This window comes from Ixodes scapularis, unplaced genomic scaffold (genome assembly GCF_016920785.2).
Source record: "Ixodes scapularis isolate PalLabHiFi unplaced genomic scaffold, ASM1692078v2 PGA_scaffold4__175_contigs__length_147842914, whole genome shotgun sequence".
NCBI classification, from domain to species: domain Eukaryota; kingdom Metazoa; phylum Arthropoda; class Arachnida; order Ixodida; family Ixodidae; genus Ixodes; species Ixodes scapularis.
Genome location: NW_024609879.1, coordinates 86668839 through 86690695, shown reverse-complemented (window position 1 = coordinate 86690695; position 21857 = coordinate 86668839).

Here is a 21857-nt window from a genome sequence, read left to right as displayed (position 1 = left end):
AAGGTTTGAAGACTCGCTTCATGCACATGTGCTCTATAGTAGTTCTATATCGTTCTTTAGTTCTATATCGTTCTTTAGTTCTATATCGTTCTTTAGTTCTATATCGTTCTTTAGTTCTATAGTTCTATATTTAGAACTCGACGAGAGGGTTCAAGAAAGCATCCTTGACTTTGTCACAGATTCCGTGGTTCTGTCCTGCACTGCGAGACGGAAGCTACGCCAATACCGGCACACCGTCGTTCAATATCACGTCAATTCGTTTTTAGGTTGTCAGACTTGTTCGCCCGTTTGAAATTAGATTTAATTATATTAGAGCTTGAAAATTGAAAATTAATATATTTTAATATTAATATTTATATTATTATTAATACAAATCGCGGCAATGTATGCCCCCAATTAATGCTACGATCAGAGAAATACGCAATTTAACCATAATCGTTTTTTTTCTGAAAGGTATCATTTTGTTTTCTTTTTATCATAGGAAAAGCTCTGTCCTTGTTATAAAAATAGAAAAACAGTTAAACACTGCATGCAATATAAACTCATATGCGTCACGCGTTGCTTTAAAAACACGCACACTTCAGCTGCCTCACTCGGATTGAATTTGGAATTTTTGTTGTCAGAACAGCGTTTCTTGATTCATACGTTTTGTGAATATAACGTATAAATTGGATTTATTCGCTTATTCTTGTTCTGGGAAAGATATTAAAACAATTAATCTTCTAAATACCCAGAAAGCCATTCAAAGGCCGCACTTCATTGTTTCATATGACAATTATGCGAGCGAGAAAAGGCAGCAAGAACAAACAAATATCAGCACTGAATATTTCAACAACTACAACGTTCTATGTTACCTCTAAGGTGTATGAAAGACCCTGTCATTAAGGGACGAAGGTTTCCGCGAACAACTTCTTTAACTAAACAACTACGGTGTGAGACACATTTTGAAATATGAAAAAATCTGAAATTAAGACTGAAGTTATGAAAGAATCTGAAATTAAATCCAAAATAAAGGTAAGTTTCGGTTTTGCTCCGGAATTAAAACGTACCTCCTGGCCGAAATAGTACACTGAATACCGTTTTTGTTTTCAGGATAAAGAGGTGTCTGGCGCTTATAACACCCTAGTATTACCAGAAATAATTTGTGTCGCTCAGTGAAGCCCGCAAACTAGACAGGCTCAGCAGCGGCACGCATCTCCGACCCTCACTAAACCGGCGATTTTGGAGAACGAGTGGCGATACTTATAGTGAATTGTAGTCGCGAATATTAACTCGATGCTACATCGATGCGATTTCTCAGGAATAAGCAAGACAACGAAGTAACGCAATTTTGTGTTATCGCGAAATCCGCTGGGTCTAACAGGCAACAAGCTCCACACATTGGCCAAACTCTCACAGTATAAACGGCTCAGCGGGAGGTGAACTGAAGTGAGTGAGGGGGGCTAGACTCTCGCACGGGTTTTTTACAGCTGAAGTAATAAAAAAAACTTTGGCCACGTGCTGCAGACCAATAGGAGCGTGCGCGTCTGGATGTGGTCTGCGCCATGGTGTTAAGAATGGCAACGCGTCAACGGCATCCAATAGGAGCGCCCGCGCACGATCAAACGATGGCGGTAGTTGGATAACTCAGGATATCCAGCGATTTAGGCCTGTCATCTATTTTTTTAGTCTTTCTCGGCGAATGGAACGGCTCTCCCTGCGCACCAAAAATCTCGGAGGCCATGAACCAGTCAACGGTGGTACAGTGAACTCGGATAGGGGTAGTGGAAAAAGCGGCGGCCTCTGCGTGAGCAATTGGCGTGAGGCGGTTCGTGCAGAACTGCTATGTGCTGGCAACTATGAAAATTGCCACGGAGCGGGACACGAGCACGCGCACGCGCTCGGGCTCTCGAACAGACTCTCGTGGATCTAGCCCCAACCAGGTCGGCTATGGACCGCTATACCCTGAGCATGCTTCGCTTTTATGCAAGATATCAGAGCTCTCCGAACATCCTCGTAGTTTCAACACCCGTCTTTTCGAAAAATGGATAGTACCACGAGCTCGTACTAACTATACTTACCAGTCAATTACATATCCTCTACCTTTATTACTTAATCATCTTCTTAATAATAATACTGATATATGTCAAATGGGAAGGAAATCATTACTTATGCATTTCTTGTGAATTGTTCCGTGAAATTTCTTGAGCACACCCATACCTTCGTATAAAGTTTGCATTTTGTACAGTGCTGTTAGAAGTTATGCGTTTGTGCGCCTTGTGTTGTTTTGCGTAATTTTCTTCTATATGTAGCTGTATATGTTTTCAATCTGTCACAAGTTCTGCGAATAACTTATTTTTTTTTCTTTTGTATAATGCTGTTAGAAGTTGAATGCATGAAGTGATTACTCAGCGTATCTTTGCATGTAATTTATTTATTTATTTATTTATTCAGATACCTACAGCGCCATGGGGCACCGCAGTAAGGGGGGTGGGGGGGGGGGGGGGGTGAAGTTGGAAATGAAGAACACGAATAGTTATACAAAAATTAAAAGAGCAATATTCACAAGCCATAAATATTTCAGTATCACAACAAAGTGCAGGCTACATAAAAAATAAAAATGCGGTCTACTAAACACTACGAACGTTACTCAACTACTAACTAGACACTACGAGGTTAGTGTTGAATAAAAGATATCGTTAGGAACAATGTTGACCACCGAGGCTGGCAAACCGTTCCAATCCCGTATTGTTTTAGGAAAAAAAGAGCAGAACACAAAATATCCTTTTGTGTTCTGAATGGATGTCCTGCTGACAAATTTTAGACGGGCCCCAGACCTCGTCAAGCTGCCACTGGCAGCTTTTTGTCTAGGGTCTTCGTTGGCTTAAAGGCCATAAATAAAACGATTGATTGATTGATACTTGCCGTGTACATAATGTACAGGGTGATTCAAGGAGAGGCCAGGCTCTTTAAATCGACCGCAAAATTCGGTTTCTTAACCTATCGCGCTACGACTTTGTGCAGGGTTGCCCACAGATGGTGAATTTTTTTTTGTGTGCAAAATTTGCAAAGAGCGAACTTACCTGAGGAAAAAGTAATGAAAGAAAAAGGCTTAGCTCATATGGAAACGCAGCGACGCCACCGGTCTTCAAACAACACGCGGCACCGTTTCGCACGGGGACAAGAGATGGCGCAACGAACGCCGCCAACGGGGCTTTACGCCAACATACGCCAACAAACGAGCATACGGCGCCGATAGCAGGCGCCTTTAGCAAACGGTCTTTTCGACGCAAAAGCGGCGCGCGTTCCGCAGGCGGCGACAGTCGCAGAAACAAAAACAGGCGCGGTAACAAGTCGAGGTAGACGGCGGCCACCCCCGATGCATTCATGTCCAGGGCCAGAACCTAGCGCCGCGGTCAGCCGGCACAGCTTACTGTCATCCTCTGAGACGAGCTACGACGACATCGTCTCGGGACTGGTGGCCCACCTCAACCCGAGGCCGTCTGCTGTCATCGTCCAGCGATTCAAGTTTAAAAAGCGCGACCAGCGTCAAGGAGCGAGTATCGCCGACTACACTGCCGAGCTTCGTCGGTTGTCGGAACACCGCGATTTCGGGCCGACGTTGGATGACATGCTCCGAGACAGGTTTGTCTGCGGCCTCCGGCAAGAGTCCCTTCAGTGACGGCTTCTGTCCTAGCCCGAATTAACCTTCTCGGTAGCCAAGGAGAAGGCGATTGTAGCAGAGTACGCCCACCGTCAGACGGAGAAGATTCGGGGAGCGGTGCCCGCCGAGAGCAGCGATGTGTGCTGGGTCGGTAAGCACACGACTTCGAGCACTAAGGTGAACTCCTCAGCGTCAAGAGAAGCAGCTGCGCCGAAGTCACAACTAAAGGACAGCAAGTGTTTTCGCTGTGGAGGGACACACACCGCTGACGAGTGTCGGTTTCGACACGCTCAGTGTCATTTCTGCAAGCAGCGGGGACACGTCGTGAAGGTTTGTCGACGGAAAGCGAAGCAGTCTTCACCGGCACCTAGCCGACCAGTGACAAACGCCCAGGCAAAGGCGGTCAACGGTGCGACAGTGATACGGCCGACATGTTGGGCATTTTCCAAGTGACTTCCGAGGAGCCTGCTGTCCGGGTCGTCGTCGAGGTTAACGGAAACCCTCTTGAGATGGAAGTCGACTCGGAAGCCGTGCGTTCCGTGATCAACGAGAGAACTATGCGCCAGCTGCGGTTGTCCAAGCACAAGCTACGCCCATGTGAACTGCGTCTTCGCACGTACAATCAGCAGGAATTGAAGGTGCTAGGCTTTGTGATGGTCCAGGTCACCTACGAAGAGTGGCAAGAACGACTGCGTCTTATCATGATCAAGAGAGCAGGCGTAGGCTTGCTGGGCCGAAACTCTTTTATAGCTCTCGGGATTGAGTTAAAAGTCAATCAATTGCAAGGAGAATCGAAGAGCCAGAGTCCGTCCGCAGCAGCTGTGCTGCAAATTTACGCCGAGGTCTTCCAACCGGGTCTGGGTAAAAGCTAAAGACCATTAGTCCGAGTCGAAGTGGAGCCGACCGCTCAGCCCAAATTCTTCAAACCACGTCCAAGTTCCCTTTGCTTTACTACCAAGAGTGGATGAAGCCTTCGAAACGCTCATCAATCAAGGTATTTTGGAACCCGTACGACATTCCCGTTGGGCGACTCCTATAGGGAGTATTAACTGGTGGCCATATCCGTGTGCGCTGCTGCTGAGCGCGTGCTGACGGCGAGCTTCCGCAGTTCTTTTGGAGCGTGCATTTAGCACCATCAAGGTTGTCGGTCTTAGCAGGCTATTAATGGGAGCTCGTTCCGAGCATACCAAGAAATCGTGATGTATCCCATTCCTTTAATAAATACGTTTTCTCACTCGCTCATACGCTATACACATCGCCCTCAAATATTGCAGCTGACTAAGAAGGCAGCGCGCTCGTGGTCTAACGGTTATCGCGCGTGCTTTCCACGCTGAAAGCCAGCGTTCGATTCCTGGCCGCGGAGGCGCATTTTTGTTGACTCTGTAAAGTAATGTTCTGGTAAATTAGAGAACCATGTTGAGGCTTGTTCGAGGTCAGAATGTTCTACATGCCGAACCTTCTACGCCGATCATTGCAGAAGCCCACACGTGTACATAAGGGGCTCCGCGTGGCGATCTGCATTCAGTCTCGCCCCAGCGCTCGATCCTGCGGTTTTGCCGACTTCGACGCCCGCGACGCTCTGTTATTATCCTTTGTACCCCTTTTATTTTTGGCACAAGTTCGCCACATTAAACGTTTATTTCTTTCTGTTTATTTATTGTTTTTTGGTCACCACGCGTGACAATATGGCGTCCAGTGAATACCTCCTATAGTACCTGTGATCAAGAAGGATGGCAGAGTGCGAATTTGTGGCGACTGCAAGAGTACCGTAAACCCTGTCGTTCGTTGGGAAAGCTACCCTCTGCCCACAACGGAGGAACTTTTTGTGAAACTGGCGGGCTGTGCCAAGCTTTCTAAACTTGATTTGTGCCAAGTAACCGTCGATAGTGAGACAGCTGACCTTCTCACCATCGCCACACACCGTGGACGTTTCCGGATCACGCGCCTGCCGTTCGGAGTAGCTGTGTCCATTGCTATTTTGCAAAGATACATGGAACAGCTGCTGCAAGAACTGGAAGGGGTGCAAGTTTTTCTAGATGACATCCTTGTAGGCGGTAAAGATGACGCCGAGCACATACACCCGTCTGCAAGCAGTGCTTCAACGAATAAAAGACGACGGTGTCCGGCTGAAACGGGATAAGTGTACTTTTGGAGCGGATGAATTCGTATTCTGGGGTTATAAAGTCAGCAAGGCAGAAATACAGACGACAGATGACAAAGCCAAGGCTATCCAAGCACCCGAGCCGAAGTGTAAGAAGGAGTTGCAAACTTTCCTAGGTGCGCTTAACTTTAACAATAGGTTCCTGCGGGAAGTGTCACACACTTTGGAGCCTTTACACAGGCTGCTGGATGACAGCCATAAGTGAAAATGGATAATGCGGGAAGCAGAAGCTTTCCAGCGGGCCAGAAAGTTACTGCAGTCTTTGGACGTCCTTGGCCACTACAGTGTCCACAAGCCACTGGTTATGGACTGTGATGCCTCTCCATATGGACTTGAGGTGGTGCTAAGCCACGTCGACAGTGAAGGCCGGGAGGTTCCGGTCGCGTATGGATCTCGAAATATGACACCTGCCGAACGGAACTACGCACAGACAGACCGTGAAGCCATAGCAATAGGTTTCGGAATACGTAAATTCTATAAGTTCGTTTATGGCCGGCATTTTCGGATTGTGACTGATCACAAACCTCTACTGGGACTCTTACATCACACAAAACCAATGCCTCAGGTCCTGTCACCAAGGATGTTGCGTTGGTCGTTAATGCTATCTGCTTACGACTACGAGCTGGAGTACAGGCCTGCTCATCAGCTCAGGAACGTAGATGCACTGAGTCGACTCCCTCTGACTGAGAAGGACAGCCCACCTGACCAGAAACGTTTTGAACTCCGGATGCTGGAGACTGCACCACAGATTATTTGGGTTGCCGAAAAGATTGCAAGATGCACCCGCAACGACCCAATCTTGGCCAGGGTTCTACATTGGGCTGTGGTCGGATTGTCTCAAAAGAAACTGCCGGACCAGTTCAAGCCCTTCGTTCGACGGCAGCATGAGTTGTTAGAGTATCGGGGTTGCCTACTCTGGGGGAGTAGAGTTATCGTTGCGGGGCAAGCCAGAGACCAGTTCTTGGAATTGTTGCATACCGTGCAACCCAGGATCGTCCGCATGAAGGCGCTTGTAAGAAGCACAGTTGGGTGGCTAGGCATCGATCAAGATATCGAAAGGAAGGTCCGAACCTGCTTACCCTGCCAAGAGACTAGGCCGGAACCTGCACGCGCAAGGCTGCATCCAGACTTGGACGTAGTTCAACTACTCTACTCAAACTACTGTAGTTTAACTACATTTTTGAGTGACTTGGTAACTTTCAATTACAATTTCATTTAGGTAATTAGTAGTTTCATTTAACTACTTTTTTCAGGTAACTTCTACTCAAATTACTAACTACTTTCGAAATTATATAGTGCTAATTTTGCCCATCACGACAGTTTGAGCGCAGAAATGAATGAGACGCCGGCAGATGAAGTGACATTCCCCAACAAGGGGCCCCCTTGTTCGGGAAGGCGTCCTTGGGTCAAGGTGGCGACGAGCAGCCAAAACATAACACCCCAGGCACGAATGCAGGAAGAGATGCTTAACAAGCCTTGGTCTGGTATTGACCTAATCCGGTAATGCACGCAGGCGCCGCGTTTCCAGCTGCAACCGTGAAAGACGGGGACACTCCGAGAGTTGTTGTCTGTCTTGAATGAGTTCTGACTCAAGCGGTAGGTTCCACGGGAGGCGCCACTGGAGTGACCTCGCAGCTGGGCGCCTGTTCCCATGGTCGCCTTCTCGTCAGCGCATACGCCTTGGCAAAGCCGGACTCCCCCGCGCACAAACCCTGGCACGGATAATCCGTTCATGGAAGCACGTTCGCGCTTCCAGCTGGAACTGTATACGAGCGACGATGCTTGTTGACGTAATCCTTCGTGTCCTTCCGAGCATCCATGCCTGGGAGACCTCCTCTTTGTTAAAAACGATTTACTTGTCAGGCGTGTCAGACGCGTCAGAATATTGTAGTCGCCGGCGAGGATTGCGAGTTACCCTTGGGAGATCCTCTTGTTGGACCCGGCGTCAGCGGCGAAGTATACTTCGGTTCATCTTCTGTTAGACCAAAACATTTCTTTTTTCAGTAGCGTAGCACTAGCACTACAACGGGACGCGCAGTCGTCCGGATGATCTCATCGTCGTGGCGCGAGACTTGTACCCTTGACGGTCTGGTGCACTCGCTCAGCGTACTCTCAGAACGACGTCGGAATTAGGAGGGGCCAGTCATAACAATTTCAACTTGACGAAGAAAAAAGAAAAAAGGAGGATAGTTTGTTATAAAAGACCCTCTACCCGAGGCGAACCTCACATGTTTCGTCATGGACACCTAAGATGCCGACACCCGCTTATTTGACCCTGCACAGCCTGTTTCTCAAATTCAACGCTGCCGTTCCATTCAGTGCCACGGTGGAACGTCCATTTAGCTTGGCTGGGGACGTCTTTAAAAGGAAAAGGGGAAAACTCTCCTATCAAGAACTTTATTTATTTATTTATTTGAAAATACTGCCAATCCCTTAGGGATTTTCGCAGGAAGGAGCACACAAAAGTAAGTACACACTCGTTCATATTTCATGAAATCTACAACAAAAAAATGCAAGTAAATTGTACAATAAACACTGGGATATAAATTGGAGTAGAAATACCTTTAAGATTAATACACATGGGTTAACATACATTTCCAAAGCCAAATTAAACAACCACTGTTCAACAACCACACGTAAAAAAAAATGCAATTAAAGTTATTCATAATTACACATCACTGTGCAATAAAACATCCAATTGAGATAGAAATGATGTGATGGAGGTGCTGTTAGTAATGACAGGATCTAGTTGATTCCATTCTCTGGTAGCTAAAGGAAAAAAAGAGTAGCGGAAGCAGTCATTTTTAAAGCTGTATTCAGTCAAGGTTTTACCGTGTTTGTGCCTGGTCTGTCTAGTGTTTGAAAAAGAGACGTACTTGGATTTGTCAATTTTGAAAGCATCATGCAGCAAAGAGTACAAGAACTTAAGCCTAAGTCGCTTTGCCCTGTTAGCTAGTGTAAGAAGACCACACTTTTTAAGGAGTTCAGTGGGTGAGTCGGTGCGCCTGTATTTGTTAAAAATAAATCTTACTGCTTTGCGCTGTATATTTTCAAGCTTAGCTATATTATTCTTCGTGTAAGGAAACCAAACGATGTTTGCATATTCTAGTGTTGGTCTAACAAGGCTAGTGTATGCTAAGAGTTTCGTGGGTGTAGCGGCTAGCTTGAGTGTTCTTTTTATGTACATAAGTTTTTTTAATGCCTCTGACGTTACGTGATTTACGTGTAGATCCCACCTTAAATCTGAAGTAATAAATAAGCCTAAATATTTACACTGAGTCATCCGTGAAATCGTTACATCATCAAAGCCGTACTGAAATTCAGAGATAGATTTCTTTCTTATTACAGACATGCAAACAGTTTTGCTCACGTTGAGGGACATCTGCCAATCAGCGCACCATTTATTGATTAACTGGAGAGAGCTATTTAGTACAAGGTGATCATCCGATGTGTTGATTTCCCGGTATATGATACAATCATCTGCAAATAATCTAATTTTAGCATCAATGTTAGTTGTAATATCATTAATGAAAAGTAGGAAGAGAACTGGCGCAAGGACAGAACCTTGCGGAACGCCGGAGGTAACTCTGACAGTTTCTGAAGCCTCTTGTCCATATTGCACAAACTGGGAACGGTTTGATAAGTAGTTATCAATCCAACTGACTATAGGTCCTTCGCCAATAGCATGTTTTAGCTTGATGATTAACTTGGGGTGTGAAACTCTATCAAATGCTTTCGAGAAATCGAGCAGTAGTATGTCTACTTGCTTTCTGTTGTTAATGCTTAGGCTCACGTCATGCAAAGTTTCAAGGAGTTGGGTGACTGTTGAAAGACCACTTCTAAATCCATGTTGTTCAGGAGAAAGAATTTGGTGTGCATCAAGAAATGTTGTAATGTGCTTTAGAATGATGTGTTCAAGTAGTTTACAACAAGTACAGGTGAGAGAAATCGGTCTAAAGGTCGAGGGGTTGTTGATGTCACCTGACTTGTGTATAGGTATGACTTTACATTTTTTCCATTCAACGGGTAGCTGACACGTGCTAAGAGACTTATTAAAGATTATGTACAAGTATTTGCTCATCCATTCAGCGTATCGTTTTAAGAAGGCGTTAGGAATATTATCAGGACCGCTGCCTTTTTTGTATCTAGGTTAAGTAAGAGGTTTAAGATTCCGGGTTCAGTTATTACCAGAGGCTCCAGAGCAATAGCGTTAGGTTCGAGATTACGGATAGTACCATTATCTTCTGTAAAAACGGACTGAAAGTAACTATTATACTCATTTGCCTTATTTCGGCTCTCCTCAGGGTTTAGACTGGTAGTGTTCGTTTTTTTGGGATTAACATGGTTCCAGAATTTAGTTGGAGAGTTCTTTAAGAATTCATGAAGAGTCACGTTGTAATACTTTTTTTTTGCTTCTTTTGTTTTATTTTTTAGCACTTTTACCAATTCAGCAAGGGCAAGTCTACCCTCTGGGCATGCTTTTGTTTTCAGTGACTTTCGTTTTCTTTTAATCTTTCGCTTAGCATGGATGATATCGCGGTTGATCCATGGATTGTGTTTTTTTGTTAACTTTTTTCTTGTAGGTATGTATCTGGCAACACTGTAATGAACTATATCTCTGAACTTTTTCCATAAATCGTTAATGCTGATGTTATCGCTAGAGGCATACTCCGTAAAAAAAGAAAATTCATGGGAAAGATGAGATAGTATGCTCGCGTCGTCGGCGTTATTGAAGTTAAGCACAGATGATGGAGAAGAAAAGCGGATGGTGTCGCGAATTGGGAAAGAACAGACAACAATTTTATGGTCAGATATGCCGTCTATAACATCAATTTGTACTTCACTTTCTGGAAGATGGTCGCTAAAAAATACCAGATCAAGAACGTTACTAGTTGTTCCGTCGACACGTGTAGGCTGGTGAACCATTTGCGTGAGGTTGAAACTTAACACAATGTCAAAAAGTGCGTCAGAACAGGTTGTGTCATACTGAAGAGTGGACCAATTGATATCAGGCAGGTTAAAATCGCCAGACAAAATAAGTTTGCAATCTTTAAGATGACTAGACATGTAATCATGCAACGCGGTCAAGCTGTCAAGCTCAGTGCCAGGTTTCCTATAAACTGCACCAACAAATATCGCATTCTTTTCGAACATGACTTTGCAAAAAACGGCCTCAACGTCAGGTACGTCAGGCAAACGTGTAAAAACGATTCCTTTTTTAATGATTATGGCTACGCCACCTCCACGTGACTGCCTGTCTTTCCTTATGATAACATAGTTCGGTGGTACAACTTCATGATCAAGCACAAACGGTGATAGCCAAGTTTCTGTGACAGTGACAATGTCAGGCTCGTGATCAAGAAGTACGCATTCAAAAGGGACAGTTTTATTCAACAAGCTTCTTGCGTTTAGATTGATCAGTTTTAGTTTCGCAGGTTGGTTCCGTGGGAGACTTTGCTTGCGCTGGCTTGGTCGTTTTTTTGAAGAGGAATCTTATCGTTCTTAATATCGTCCCAAACAAATAGACTGCCATTGATTTTGATTTTGTCGAAGACTAGTTGCACTTTTTCTCTTCTATCTTTATTTTCCTTGGCGCTATTCCACAGCTTTTTTCTAATTTCCTGTACGGGGCGGGAAAAGTCTTCGCTGATTGCATAGATCGTCCCTTTCAACTTGTAGCAGTTTTTGAGTATTTTTGCCTTGTCTCTGAAGTCGAATAGCTTAAAAATGACCGGCCTAGTTTTGTTTTCCATTTTTTTGCCGAGTCTATGTATCCTCTCAAACTGCGCTGCAGAACTTTGAAAGTTCTGCGAGCGAATAAAATATTTTGGCGAAAACGCAAGCTATAAATAGAGTGCATTTATTCTAGGCTCGCAGGGTTTTTCATTGATCAAAACTAGTGTTCATTTCGCCACCACAAAAATATAAAAAAGTAACTTCGAAAGTAACTTGAAAGTAACTCGCTACTTTTAAGAGTAGTTAGTAGTTTACTCAATTACTATTACAAATGCGTAATTTCTAGTCTACTCTAATTACTTTTGGCGTCGATACTCAGTAACTTAACTACCTTTTTTGAGTAATTTGTACATGTCTGGCTGCATCCATGGGGCTTTGCCAGAAACCCTTGTTGCCGTATCCATATAGATTTTGCAGGGTCATTCCAAGATACAGTTTTGCTTTTGGTGGTGGACGCAAACTTGAAATGGCTGGAAGTCATCCAGATGGCATCCAGGACTTCAGCAACAGTTTGTCAAAAGCTGCGAGCGTTGTTTGCAACACACGGTGTTCCGGACACTATAGTCTCCGACAATAGAACGGCGTTCGTCTCGCAAGAATTTGAAGAATTCACGCTGAGGAACCAAATCCGGCACGTCAAGGTGGCGCAGTACCATCCATCATCTAACGTTCAAGTAGATGGTCCAAGAGACTAAATAGGTCATCAGGTGCATGGAAAGAGGTGACATGGCCATCAAGCTGGCACGTCTCCTTTTGAGCCAACATACTCTGCCGCACTCTACGACAGGAAAGAGTCCTGCAGAATTATTAATGGGTCGAAGACTTCATACAGCGCTAGACCGGCTTCACCCAGATCTACAAACAGAGATGGTAGACAAACAACTTTTACTTTAAAACGACTGTAAATCATTGCTTGCAGATGTACATTCCCCAGAAAATAAAGCGCATAAATAGACAAAATCCATGGATAACACGTGACATTATTCATTTAAAACGCAAAATAAAGCGGCGACGGAAGACAAAACCTGTCAGCAAAAGTGACGTTGCCGGCCTCTCAAATGAATTAAAAAAAAAAATTAAGGAATCTCGGGAAAAATATTTCGGCGTCACCTTGCCGGAGTTTATGAAGACAGCGCCACAAAAATTTTGGAAATATCTTGCGCCATCAAAACAGAACATAGATTGCATTGTAGAGAACGGCGTTGTCATCTCGGATCATATCGGAATGGCCCAGAGGTACAATGAATACTTCAGTTCTGTTTTTATCGATTCATGCAATTGTCCTGTGGATCTGGAGGACGACGAAGGCGTACTTGGGTCTATGCCAGACATTGATATTTCAGAGGCCGGTGTCCTTTCACTTTTGTTAAATATTAACACAAAGAAAACCGCTGGACCAGACAAGATTCCTAATGAATTTTTGAAGCGATATGCGGAATGGGTCGCCAAATACTTAACAATTATATTCAAAGCGTCACTCAGTCAACACAGCGTTCCTTCGGATTGGCTTTGCGCAAAGGTTGTTCCAGTCCACAAATCCGGTGACAAACAAAATGTAGCCAATTATCGTCCCATTTCATTGACATGCACGAGCTGCAAACTTTTTGAACACATAATTTCTAAAAGTCTTTATGCTTTTTTCGAATCAAATAACATTTTTCACAAGAGCCAACATGGATTCCGGCGCGGTCTGTCAACAGTAACACAATTACTAGGTGCATTTGGTGACTTTTCCTGCTCTTCGAACGAGAGAGGCCAAATCGACGCGGTTTGTTTGGATTTATCGAAGGCTTTCGACCGAGTTTCACATAATGGACTGATACAAAAACTATTAAAATACGGCGTTAATAAGTCGGTAATTGCGTGGATACAGGCTTACTTGTCTAACAGAACACAGTTTGTGACTGTCAGCGGAGCAGTGTCGACCACCCGCAGGGTTACATTGGGGGTCCCACAGGGATCGGTGCTGGGTCCAGTCTTGTTTTTATGTTACATAAACGACATCGTGAATGATCTCAGCCCCAACGTTACAGCTAGGATGTTTGCAGACGACCTCTTGCTCATGCTAGAATACGCAACCCCATGGATCAAGAAAACTTAAACACGACTATCAACCCTGTTAAGAAATGATGTGAAGAATGGGGTATGAAAATTAATCCAGATAAAACTGTATCCGCCAGCATCACTAGCAAAAAAGCGAACATCCTACCCTACACATATCGGGCTGGAAACGATCCCATAGCTCTAGTTGATCACTTTAAGTACTTAGGAGTTACGATATCAACCGACCTCACATGGAATCGCCACATCGACAATGTGTGCAGTACGGCTCGCAAGAAGTTGGGATTTTTGAAGCGAAACCTAGGCAAAACCACAAGTCAGGTGAAATTGACTGCATACACAACATTTATACGGCCCACCTTAGAATATGCCTGCGCGGTGTGGGATCCGTACCGACACAATCAAATCGAAAAATTGGAAAAAATACAAAGACAGGCTGCTCGCTTCATCCTCTCGAGATACCGCTGAATGGACTCCGTTACTAACATGCTCGAACAGCTCAGTCTCCAACCTCTTCACACCCGCCGAGAGATAGCAAGGCTAAAGGTTATTTATATGTTTTCAAAGGACTTACTAAATATGGACACAGCTGATTTTTTACAACCACGTATTACTAGACCAGTAAGGGGGGTACAGAATAGGGCTATGCAAGTTCCGCGAATTAATAATGACACATACAAGTATTCATTTTTTGTTAGAACAGTTGAAAGGTGGAACAAGCTTCCCGAATGTGTTGTGAATTGTGACTCATTAGCATTATTCGAGAAGTGTTTACTTGAATTATATTAGGCTCTCCATTTCTGTTTATGAATGTGTAAAAGAAGTGTTCTTTTCTTGGTTAGATTCATTGATAGCTTGTGCAGCGTGATGTGTACCAGTGCGGTTTTGCAAATCATATGAAATATAAGATGTGTTAAGAAATGTATATAACATTGCATGAATTAAAACTAACGTTCCACTCCTGTAAAGCGCCCAGAAGGGCGCACAGTATTTACAAATAAATAAAAAAAACAAGAAAAACAAGCGCTTCGGGGAAGACAAGCTGTACGCTAACTTGAACTGCAAGACACCGTCTTCATCCGCAATTATCTAGCCGGCCCCAAGTGGCTACCCGATGTCGTCACAGAGATCACTGGCTAGGTGTCCTACAAGGTTCGCACCATAGACGGGCGTTTTTGGAAGCGACACGTAGACCGAATCCGGAGTCGAAAGCGGAGCAGGTATCTAGAAGAGCAGCCTGCGACAGAGCAATCACAAAAGCAGCTTGCGAGCCACGACTTTTGGATGAGCCAATGGAAGTGCGTCAGCTCTCAACGAGTAAGGCGGACTTTTACGCGCAGCCAACCACTCCGGAGGAAACAGCAGTGGCAATTAACACCTTCTCGAGTACTTCCGCCTGCTTCAGAACCAAGGCACCAAGCAGTATTGCCAACTTCAGCGCCCGTGCAAGAACGGTCGAGTCGTCCCCAGCGACAACGCCAACTCCCTAACTACCTTAAGGACTACGTGATCTAGGGGGGAGGGATGTTATGTGCTGGCAACTATGAAGACTGCCACGAAGCGGGACACGAACACGCGCACGCGCTCGGGCTCTCGAACAGACTCCCGTGGATCCAGCCCAGCCAGGTCGGCTATGGACCGCTACGCTTGCCGTGTACATGATGTATATAAAGTCTAAATACATAACAAGAACTTGCCAGGTGGCTCTGATGCTCCATTCCGGGGTGCCAGCGCCACCGAATCACACTATAACCGAATCATCAAGCACAAAGAGTCCCCCGCATGTAAATATTGAACATTGGTATAAACAATCTGGTCCGAGGAGGTCAACCAGGGGATGTTGCGGGGGTCCTTCAAAAGAAGTGGAGTAGGTGCAAAGCAGTGTTGCGGAATGGAAACCCCCCTTCCATTCCAATTCCATTCCGGGGAATTAGAGTTTGCGATAATTCCATTATTTTCAACTCCTAAGAATGGGGGCACTGGTCCCATTCCCACTCCTGGCATGGCTGAATCGTTCCATTCCATTCCTCTAATTTCTAAACGTAAAAATTGTCACTTGACAGCTACATTGTGTTGCCGGCATAAGTACCGTAAAGCTGACATTATTAAACGCATAGACAATTGCAATAAAATGCGAAATGCCTAAAAAAGCACTGATTTTACTAAGCGGAGCGCTATTGGCACAAACTGTTTACATTGTATGCAAACATTAAGAAAGCGCCTTGATATGTCAATGCTCGTTTAAAACATCGGTCTTTCGAACACGTAGCTCGCAACAAACAGCAATTGTTCCCCCCAATTATAAATTAGTTAGGTGTGATAGAACTACCAGAGGCGGGGGTGTAGCTATTTGTTTGAGGAATGACATTGATTGTGTGGTGCTTGAATGCGACTGTGATGAAACTGTTTGCTGCCGAATTTCTTATTACAGTCGAACGTTCCTTTTCGGAGTGGTTTATAGAACGCCAAACGCACCAGTAGAATTTTTGGAGGGCTTGAATGAGTTTTTGTGCAAATATGTAAATGATACAACCAAGGTAATCATGACTGGAGATTTTAATTTGCCCCATGTAAATTGGGCTCTTTTGACAGCTGGTGGCATTGATATCCTTAACGGAGAAAAAATAATTGACATAACGTTTAATCACAACCTTACCCAAATAGTCAAGGAATACACTAGAATCACCGAACAGTCTCAGTCAACATTAGACCTTGTCTTTATTACAGAAAACATATCGGATTACGAGATTTCAATTGTAGAAGGAATTTCAGACCATAAAATGATTTAGTTTACGATTCCACTACCCCGACAGGGTCATCGCAGGGTTGCTAGGCCCCTAATTGTTAAAGACTTTACTCGCGCAGACGATACAAGTATTATAGATTACTTAGAGACATCCTTAGAAACATTAGACCAACTACCCAGGCAGCACCGAGTTCTGGGCCAAAACTTGGCTTGCATCTGGCAGTTTAGGGCATTAAAAAGCCCGAAGAAGCCAAAGTAGTGCCAAACCTGACCTCCCTTGGCAACAGTCTGGGTATCTTGGCCCTAATTCGCCAAACAAGTGCCAAACTTAGGCTTCGCTCCCGGGTAGTTCGGTTATTATCTGGCATCTTCGGGCCTAAATCGCCTAACAAATGCCAAATTTAGGGTTACTGCCCGTTAGTTCGGCAGATCTTTGGCATTTTTGGGCCAAAATCGCCAAACTAATGCCAAAGTTAGGCTTCACTTTTTGATAGTTCGGCTATCACCTGGCAAATTCGGGCCAAAATCGCCACAGATGTGCCAGAGTTAGGCTTACTACCTTGTAGTTCGGCAGAGCTTTGGCATTTATGGGCCAAAATCGCCAAACTAATGCCAAAGTTAGGCTTCACTTTTTGACAGTTCGGCTGTCACCAGGCACATTCGGGCCAAAATCGCCACAGATGTGCCAGAGTTAGGCTTACTACCTTGTAGTTCGGCAGAGCTTTGGCATTTTCGGGCCAAAATCGCCAAACTAATGCCAAAGTTAGGCTTCACTTTTTGACAGTTCGGCTGTCACCTAGCACAGTCGGGCCAAAATCGCCACAAATGTGCCAGAGTTAGGCTTACTACCTTGTAGTTCGGTGGAGATCTGGCATCTTTGGGCCCAAGTCGCCAAGCGAGTGCCCAAGTTAGGCTTCGCTTCCCGATAGTTTGGCTGTGATCTGGCAGCGACGGGCCAAAGGTGCCAAACAAGTGCCAGAACTAGGCTTACTGCCTTGGAGTTCGGCTGATGAGGTATTTGATGTACGCGGGTGGTCTTCATCTTAATTAAATAGAAATCAAGTTTTATTCGGCTGGCAACTTTATCTTATTTTGTTTGTCTCTTGATTTCTGCAGTCCAAAGGTTGGCTGAATGTTTTGACGCGGCTGGAGCAGGCTTTGCAAACGCAAATTGTGCCAGATGTTTTACTCGCACGTAGGTACACAAGCCAATATCGGGACGCGCCGTGAGACTGGTTCGACTTTATGGCGCGTTCACACCGGCGATGCGATCTAGTCGCGCCATAACTTTCATCGCAAAAGCGACCATCGCGGGCAAAAAGTGACGGGTTTTGAGCAGTCGCTTGCTGACCCGACGTTTTGCGATGCACTCTAGTCGCGGAGAGGCCGAGCCAACCAACGGCGTTCGGAGCGAGAGTTCTTGAGACGCGACTCGCCAACGAAGGCATTGGACTCGCTCATCGCGCACGCCAAATTGACCAACTAATTACTTTTTTTTTCTTTTTTTTTTTTGCGATGCGATTTAGCTGGATCGCGCGACTGCTATCCCCGGTGTGAATCCGCCTTTACAGAAAGTGCTGCCATTGAGCTAACACTGCGCAAGACGGATGTGCGCACGTCTCAACAAGATATATCATTATTAAGGGGTGTCCAAACTGGACACTACAAAACGCACGACTCCTACAAATCGTGAAAATTGAAGCGGACGCGCCCGCTTCAAGCCCGCTTCAATTTTCACGATTTGTCGGAGTCGTGTCCTGTTTGGACATTCCTTTATGCGGCGCATTGCAAAAGCGAGCGTGGCTCTGTGCGTGTCTTGCATTGTGATTGAGCACTGTCAAATCCTAGCGATAACAAAGTGCGGAAACGACCGTGGCTCTATGGCGCGGTTCCCGCATCACACTTGGGGGATGAAAATGAAATCCTGGAAATTGTCCTATTTTAGCGTGTTGATACTTTTTAAACATTAAAAAGTGGAGACACAAAAGGGACGCTAAAGACAGGGCAATCTCTGAACTTTAAAGCCGCTGTACAAACGGGACGTTCTGCAGAGAAGAACCTTCTCTCCCGAAGCTGGGGGACGGGGAGGGAAAGGTCAAGCGTTGGATGGAAGGAGGTTTAGAGAATGGGATTAGCCTCGGGGCGAGGCCATCCTCTCGAGAGGGAGTGGGGACGGAACAAAGCTGGCCGTGGTGGTTCCGGCTACCAGGTGGAAGAAAGTTAAGCTTGTCAAACGGCGACCTCGGATCCGAGGACGGGCACGTCAGAGAATTTGAAAATAGCTGCTTGATTAGCCGGACGACCCAGTGCGGTCTACTGGTTCTAGAAGGTGACTCGGATGAAGAAAACTCGTTTTGGTCGAAAACTCTAAAAGCATTCTGGACGTGAACCCTTGCCACAAATAAAAATAACACATGCATGAAAAACTGCGAAGGCACCTAAGCTTTCGCCTATGATGTGGGAATGCGTGAGCATTACTGGCAAAGTTATGTTGGCGCAACTTGCAATAAAGAAAGAAAAAAAAAGTTATGTTGGCTGCAATAAAGAAATAAAAAAAAAGTTATGTTGGCGCAACGGATAGCGCGCTAGTTTCACGATCAAGAGGGCCTATACTCCGTTTCACCTTCCGTCCGAGCACAGCGGACGCTAGGAGCCATCCCAGCCAATGCGGGGTTGAGGGAGTGTCATGCGAACTTGAGCTCCCTGTGTCGCCCCGCCCCACCGGGAGGTCACGCGACTTTCTCCCGGCGCTGGATCGGCTGGGATGGCTCGTGGCGTCCACTGCGCTCGGACTGAAGGTGAAACGGAGTATAGCTTCGAAACCGGGCAGGGGATGGTTTTTTTTCTCGTGTTATTTTTTTTTCGTTTTTTTTTTTTGTTTGTTTGGTCACGTGGCAAAAAAAATCACATGAACAGAATTTTTTTTGGCCAAGTCACCAGAGATTTTTTTTCTAATTTCTCCTTTTCTTCAGTCTTTCTTTCTTTCTTTCTTTCTTTCTTTCTTTCTTTTTTTTTTCCTTTTTTTCGGTTTACGCTTCCTATAGCAAAACTCTTTGCACCTATTTCGCGTTACATTGGCGTTAGCCAAATCATTTTATTTATGGCAGGGAATTCTGCCGTACGTATCTTATGTTACTATTACCAACCCTGGATTTCGTCCGGCAACCAGTTTGGGAATGACGACGCCAAATTTCTGTTATAATTTCTTTGAGGTCTAAGGCCTCGTTATCCGTCGGCCTCTAAGATTGGCTCTTCAAGTATCTTTTGGGAAAGAGTTGACGACAGGCATCTTTAAGGAGCACGTGTGTCGACCAGAGTAAACATTGCTGAAGCGCCTCTAGTGTGATTTTGGCCGTAAATAACTGGAGGCCCCGGGCAAACCAACCCAATGGAGAAAAGTATCTACCTTTCTGGTTTCATAGAGAGCTATGAAAGTCAGAAGGGACGAATCCCAGCCGAGTCAAACTACCGGCTTGCAAACGCAATCGTGTTGATAATAGCGCAAAGGAGTTTGTATGACTCTCTCTGGCGGTGCGCAGAGGGTAAAGGCACGGAGGTAATATATGCTTTTGCCCAGTCACCTCGCGAACGGTTGGGTATTGGCTGCAGAGATCCATTTCGCGTTGTTTTATTACGGGATTATATCTTGATTTCTTTGTTCCTAGTTTCACAGACAGAACGAAATCGCTTTTCTCGTGTGGTGTCACGGCGGGAAGACAGAAATCAATCAGAGTACCGAAATTCGATGCTTGTGCTCGTTCTATAGCGCTTCTAAAAACCGTGCGATCACGGCTGTGTATCGTCAACATTGCGTAAACTGCCGTTACTTGTACTCGTATTGCATCGTGAGGGAACGACTATGACTGGGTAAACAGAAATAGGGAGAATGGGTGCGTGTGATTTGTTGAAGTTCGAATCAACAAATCGAGCTTCAACGAATGCGATAGTATTGCATTCACTCAACCAGCTATATGAGTTTTCAGATCCTTCCAAGTATGCGATTCGTGTTCTGCCAGTGGTACCTCAGTAAGATTAAAAAACAAAATCCACGTTAAAAGAAAAAAAAAATTACGGTGACTCGAGTTGCTCCCGCGCCGAATCATGTTTCACGTAAGCGTAATTTTGGGTTCGATGCACGACGAGGGGTCTTCAATTATAAAAATATTTTGATTACGATTATTTGCGGCGCTAAAAATTTGAAAGCCAAGCAGTGAAGACGATGGTGTTCTTATAAATATTATATACATTTTATTTTACACTGTTTGAATACGCTGCCGTCGTTATGTCCTTGAATTATTGGCTAGCTTGTGGCGGACAGGGAAGTCTTTCAGGACCATTATGATAGCACCTACACTAAACCTGCCGCGCTTCGAAAAATGTTAGTCCAATGCATACCAGCTTGTTCAAGGCGGACGAAGAATTACGCATCCGGCAAAGCGCATTAAATCGCTGCCCGCGACATTTTTTCTTTTTCCTTTTTTTTTTCTTTTTTCTTTTTTGTGCAGCGAGATAATTTTTAGTCAAGCAGCACGCCCCCTGTACGGCGGGTTATGCCGGATTAACGGAGGCGTCTCCTAATCCATTCTCCGTGTTGGCCCCTCGGGGGAGGGCGGTGAAGTGAGGAAAGGAGGGCAGGAGAGGAGGAAACGCAAAAAAAAGTGGAAAGAGCGAACTTTATTTTCGGCTTCAACCTCAAAACCCGCCCGCTCCGTGGGAGTACCGGAAAGAGAAATCTTGGCGGAAGGAGAGGAACCGAAGGAAGTGTACGCGATCCCCCTGTCCTGCGGGACCAGGTACATCGGGCAAACGGGGCGATGCGTCAACGACCGACTCCGAGAACATCAAATGGACGCCGAAAGAGCTGCTTCGGAGTCAAAGCACCCGATAGTCATTCACGGGAGAAAATGTCCCGGTTGCGCTCCTAATTTATGTAATAACAAAAACGGCTTGACATAACAAAAATAACAATTTAATTAAACGTTGCGCCTCCAATGCGGGAGGCATCTTCAGTAGAGCACAGAGCGAGTGAGAGTCGCAGAAAAAAGTTCGGCTATTTAGGCATAAAGTTTGTGTACACGTCCGGCAGGGGGCCACGGTTCTTGTTTACCAGCGATGAATCACTTCCGCATTTGTCATTCTGGATGAACCAAGATTCCAGCAGCTTCCTCGGTCCCCACCTTATATCTCTCGCCAAGGTCGATGCCTTGACAAAGTCAAATTGGTGTCCTCACGTCCATGCGTGGTCGACGAGTTCGGACTTGAAGGGGGTGGCGTTCGTGGAATTGGCGACATCCCGTGCGTGTTCTTTTAGTCTTGTTATTCTTTTTCGTCCCGTCTCTCCAATGTAGGAAGCGTCACATTCCTTGCAGTGCACCTGGTAGATCACGCCCCTTTCTGCCTCTGGCGGGGTCGGGTCTTTTGGCATGGAGATAACATTGACAATTGTTCTTTCGTACCCCCAACGGCCTAAGGGCGCGTCCCAATGCCTCCGGGATGCACACGACGTCACG